Here is a 6000-nt window from a genome sequence, read left to right on the forward strand (position 1 = left end):
TAATTGGCCCCGATGTCCTGATTGGACTGGCAGTCACTCATTGGCAGCGCTTTTGGTTTGCGGACAGGAAGTGAGGGGGAGGGAGCGGGGGTGCGGGGGTGCCAATCATCGGCTAACAGCTGCCCTCCTCCGAGACGTGGCCTATAAAAACAGCCTTCGATAGGAGACGCGGCCATGATGCTGATGTATCATCGGGTCATCATTCTATTCTTGTCTCGGCAGGAGCCGGGGCCGCCGAGCACCGTCGCAACGCAATTATTTGGCTTTGGGAATCAATACAGTCAGAGATTAAACCTCGCTGCCATGCATGACCGGGGGGAGGGAGTCACAGGTGTCTCTTTCTTCTCCCTCCATTTTCCCCTCATCCCTCCATCTCTCTAATTCCTATAAGGTGTCAGTAGGAGTGACAACAGGGCAACAACAGCTGCCAGACTGCTGATAGAGAGAGAGAGAGAGAGAGAGAGAGAGAGAAGAGAGAGAGAGAGAGAGAGAGAGGTATGGGTGGGGGTGGGGGGTGTACCAAGGGATACCAAGGAGGGCAAGAGACAAAATAGGAGCAGCTGTGAGCAGCCAACACAGCTGATCAAGCACTGATAGCTTAACTTCCCACTGTGTAGAAGGGAATCAGAGAGGCCTGTCTTCAACAGTAGAAGTTTGTGATTGATATTGTCCATAAACGTATACAGCTGGCCACACCTCAGGCCCAGTTACTAATGGGTTTCAGATAGCCATGTCCACAGCATAAGCCTTGGGATAAACCCTCAGTAGCAAAAGAACATGGGCATTAAGCATAAGCATCTGACTTCTACCACTAATCATAATACTGACTTCTTGCGGTTTAGGCCTAAAAGCTGTGTGTGCAATATGTGCAGGATTTAGGTATGTTGTGTCAGTGGAGCTCAAGGCGTTAGGCTCACACAGCACCTGTGGCCCCATTCCTTACAGCTCACATACTGGCTGAATGGCAGACTGACACCATGTTAAGACTGGGACTATGTCAGTTGGGGTGTGTGTGTGTGCGTGTGTGTGTGTGGCTTGCCCGTGCACATGTCGGTGTCGTGTTTCAGACAAGGTGGGCAGCCCCAGACAGAGCAGGGCACAGACAGTCTGCAGGCTGGTGAGAGCGCTGGCTCCTTATTAAGCCACTAACCCACTGCACCCCCAGCCTGACTGACCCCAATAAGTCTGCTTTCATGCTACACCAATGATGGATAATTATTATGCCAGCTTTCATTATGACTGTCTACTCTAGGTGATAACTCAACCCCTTACAACAGTTTTTTCCTAATCTGCCTCAAAGCACTTTCACTACAATAACCTTACCATGTTAACACTAGGAGAAAGCCTTCTCTCAGATTTCCCAGTCTAGGGTTAACAAAAGGGCTCAAAACTCCCCCAACCAAAGGTAATATCATCCAGGTGAACCCCCCCTTCCATTAACCTTCCGTGTCCTCCACACCCTGGGGACAGCCAGGTCCTGTTCACAGCTGTGTGTGAGTGTCAGTCACTTCAGATGGCTGCCGCCCGAGGGCCATTAGCGCAGAGGGCTGTCATTTCCAATGGGAGAGCTGAGTATAGGCTGTCCCAGTGATCTGACAGGTCTGCTGAACACAGGTGAGGCCGGGAATGATGGAGACTATCTCAGCGTGCTGACGGACGGCCCGGAGAGCTTCGGGCTCAAACAGCATGCCTCACCGTAACCTGACTGATGGCTACACACACCTCATCCTCTTACACAGAGGGCTGAGGCTTCAGCTCCTCAGGCAATAATGTCACACACGCACGCACGCACACAACACACACACAATAGAAAGAAACACATAACAAAGAACACATACCTCATGCCAATTTGTGTTGTGTAAGCTCTTTCGAAAGGGTTGGAGTTGCCACATAACATAAATAACTAGTGCTGCAGAGGCTAAGCTATCTACAGGATGAGCTCACCACAGGGTATTTTTCCATTTGTTGTCCTTGGAAACACCACCTTAAAAATCTCATTACAGCCACCAGCCGTTAAAATGCAAACACTGTTGCAGCGTTAAATGGCTCCTCTAGTGGCCAATTGGATTATAGACTTATTTCCCAACAGGGAAAAACTGTAATTTCTAGATATGGGAGACTTTGCCTTTCCAACAGTTCTCATCAACAGCCAAAGAAAAGGGCCAAAACTACCCGTTGCCAAACAGGTGTAAAATGAACCGGAGCAGAGTTCATTAAAGTGTCTTTGAGCCAGACACTCGAGTTTGTTCTTTGAATTGGATCCTGCAGTGTGTGGTCAGTGTTTTTCTGCGAGGCGTGAGGGTGACCTGGCTTCAGAGGAAGAGAGAAAAGCCTCAGCACACACAACGCCCACTGCCTGCAAAACACTTGTGTTGGCAGTTTGCGTTCCCAGGTGGAAGAAAGCTGCCAAGAATAGAGGGAGAGCGAGGAAGGAGAGAAGGCAGAGCTGGTGTGCAGGTGCTCACAGAGCCGGGGATTGTTCTCTCTGGAGACGGAAGTCAGGGGGTGGGGGGATCTGGAGGGACATGTGCATACAGTAAACACACAAACACACACACACACACACTCTCTCCCCCCCCCCCCCCCCCCCCCCCCCACCCTGATCACGTCAGCCTTCCCCCCTCTAACCTCTCCTTCACACCTAGGCTCTCTGTCTGCGCCCACCCGCTTTCACAGCTTAGGGGCCCGGGCCACCCAGCATTCCTCAGGCCGGTGTGAGACGGAGGTCGCCTGGGGATCAAGGGCCAAGCGGAGTCTGAGGCACGGCAGGCCGGGACGAGGCAGGCCAGGAGCAGGCCCACAGGCACACAGAGCAGCGCTGGCTTTAGCCCAGCCGGCCGGGCGGCTGGCCGCCTCTCACAGACTTGCTAATGCAGACGGTGCAGAGGGCAAGATAGCTATGCATGCCAGTCTACTGACATACTGTGCGTGGAAAATATTGTGTGTGTGTTTGTGTTTCTGTCTACGTCCGTATCTGTGTGTTCAGGTGTGTCTATATCTCTGTGCTACCGGGGTTGTGTGTATGACCCATATAATGAGCCAATGTAAATAAAATTAGAAGTAAAGCAGCCATTTCAGTGTCCGGTCTCTCGTAAGGATTTTGTGCAAATCTGAATATAGAGAGCGGTGCAGAGAGTGCCGGGCAGAGCAGCCGTCACCTGGAAAGGTCAATGAGCCTTCACAAAGTCAGGCACCCTGCTGATTCTAAACTAATAGTGCACTTTTCTCTCCTGTGTTTTCATTGGGCCAGGCTCCTAACAGCTTGTTTAACTCCACACATTACTGCTCAGCCAGGACCATTACCTCTCTGTACAGGCGTCATGTGAAAAAACTGTGTGAGTGAAGTTGAGTGCTCCCTAAAACTTTTATATAGGTGTGGTGGTAGTAAATATATGGATGGGGGAGTGTAAATTTTGTGTATATTTTCATGTATATTGTGTATATTTTTGTGTATACTTTATGTATGTTTTTATGTATATATAACTTGACGTTTTAATGTAATCTGAATTTTTTGCTTTTGTTGCATTTTTATGCCTATTTATTCTGTGAAAGCACGTTGAGCTGTGCTATACAAATAAACTTGAACTGAACTGATACTGTAAAACAAACATGAGACTGACTTTATTTAAATTCTTAGCGAACACTACCAGACAAAAGATCAACAGCAGCAGCAACAACGACAGCAACACCGACAACAAAAACAAGGAGGAGAAGATGAGGAAGAAGACAAAAAAATAAGGTAAAGTGGAGGAAGAAGAAAAAGAAGGCGAAGTGCAAGAAGAAGAATTGCTTCTCTGTTTTGGATAAAAATAAAAGCTAAGAAGATGGAAATTCAGTTGAGTGAAATATATATTTGTCATACTAAGGTGAAAATGAGTGGAAATGAGATTTGGAAGCAATGAAATGGCTTATTCATTTCAAAGCCAACAGAAATTACTACAGTGACTTTTTCTGGAAGGTATTTTTGTCCTGAACACTCACACAGTATTCAGCTCACCCCAAGGCAAAGGGATTTTTCAGTCAGAGAACATCAAGTAGAAGAGGAAACACTGGGCTATATTCTTTCCCCTCAACCTCAAACCTGCTCGCTTGGCCCTCAATAGCACTTTGTGTGCGAGTTTGTTTGTGTTTGAATGAGTTTGAGGGGACAGGGAGACAAGACTGGGTCCTGTCCTCCAATAAGAGGTCTTTGCAAGGTATCTCCCGAAAAGGTGAATTCATGAGGGTCTGGAGTGGAGCAGGAAACCCTGCCCTAACCCCGAGTCCTCACATGCACACAGGCTCTCAGGAGAACCGCCTGCCTGCCTGGCTCTCAACTTTGTTTTCATTTCTATTGACCTGCCCTGCTGCCCTGCTGAGGAAACGCTGATCCCCAACCTCCTACATTTAAGTCAGTGTGTGATACAGCGGCTTTAAGTAAATACAGTCAGCTTCACTTTAAATATATCTAGTATGTTCTCAAAAACTCAATGCAATGACTTCTAGAAGTCTGCACCCCTAAAACACCACCAGACTCCTAATATGTCATTTTCAGGCACTCTTTCAGTCAATGCTGCAAATCCAGGTTTCAGTGGTCTAGAATACATTATGCCTCGAATTACTGCTGAATTCTTGCAAAGATGGAAACAGTACCTGATCTCTCTTTAAAGATCTTGTTTTAAACAGTTTGACTTTCAACTGTGTTGCAGTTCTGCTCTTCTGTAAGTTGGAGGCAGGGAAGTTGAGCCAATTTTTATCTGTTCTTCTGAAAAAAACAGTCAGTGGTTTCTACATAAATCTTACTTTAGCAATAGTTCAAGTAGTAGTCATTAGAGAGAGATTAGAGGCACACAGTAACTGAATGATTAGTAGGTTGATCATTTAGTTTTTGTCCTTAATGTGCAGTTTCACAATCTGTAAATTGAGGTGTCTATCATTTGGAAAATCCTTTTGCTGGCTGTCTGTGAAAACAGAAAAAGGGGTGTGTTGACACAATACCCAAAGCAAGCATTTCTGTTGTTGACTGGGACTTGCGATTTAAGTATAGCCAATTACCCAGGCTTAGGACAAAGTGGAGAGAGGGGTTCGAGACTGGTGAAAGAGCTTGACTACAGGGGAGGACTTCCACCTCTGCCTTTAATTGTTCCAATCAGCATAGCTGAAACCAGATTATCGGCGTCCATCACATGGAGAATGTGTGAGTTGTGTGAGCTAAGGTTATTCACCCATGTAATTATGGGATTGAAGGAGATTTACCTGTTTGCAACAAGCCGACTCCACTGTCTGATACCTTGAAATGCCGCTGGATGTCGAGCAGAACACCTGTAAACAAGAGGAGAGGGAGAACATTGATGTGTATTATACCGTGCGTTTGATACTGGACTAGTGGTTTCACAGCCATAATCATAATCATAATGACCAATATTTAAACACTCAGCTCTCTTTGACTTATAGCCGAATTAACTCTGGCTTTATGGCGGCCCATTGTGGTTTGTGATTATTGTTGGTTATGATGGATACATTGTACTCCAACGCTATCATTCACTTAACATCCCCAAGGAGCAATATCATTTCGGTGATAAGTGCTCTCTTGGCTGGCATACAGTGCTAAGCCTCAGTAAGTGGCTGCTAAGATTTTGCCGCAGGGTCTTGGTACATGGGGACAATTCCTGGTCTTAAATCCCTAAACACACCTTCCTCTAAACACACATATACACATACACACCCACACAAACACAAACAACCTCAACCAGCTCAGAGCACTTTCTCCACCATTAGCTTCCCACTGGCTCATGTAAACAGCTCCAGCATAGTGACTGTGGTTGATTTGGCTTCACCAGATGATACTGCCACGGCTCTGTGAGGCAAATATTTCACATGATGTTTGCTTCCCCAACAGAAATTAAACCATCAGTCACAGAGAATAGCAGCACAGCACTTCTCTCCTGTGAGAAACCGCACATTGACTTTGAAGTCTTTATTCTGTTACTGTAACCAAAAGAGCAGTTAGGCTGGAATGGA

General features: G+C 46.6%; 1 protein-coding gene across 1 annotated transcript in view; it reads right to left on the minus strand.

Annotated features, from left to right (window-relative positions):
• LOC139645050 (sphingosine-1-phosphate transporter SPNS2) overlaps positions 1-5335 on the minus strand; it is a 49060-nt gene extending 43725 nt beyond the window's left edge. Inside the window, exon 1 of the mRNA XM_071520632.1 lies at positions 5236-5335. The gene's annotated coding sequence lies outside the window, so the exon portion shown is untranslated. The remainder of the gene's footprint in view (positions 1-5235) is intronic.
• Between the last annotated feature and the right edge of the window lie 665 nt (positions 5336-6000).

Source organism: Centroberyx affinis, unplaced genomic scaffold, assembly GCF_046629955.1.
Source record: "Centroberyx affinis isolate AG114_WGS23_722 - 3 ecotype Tasmania unplaced genomic scaffold, CSIRO-AGI_Caff_v1 ptg000814l_1, whole genome shotgun sequence".
Taxonomy (NCBI): Eukaryota; Metazoa; Chordata; class Actinopteri; order Beryciformes; family Berycidae; genus Centroberyx; species Centroberyx affinis.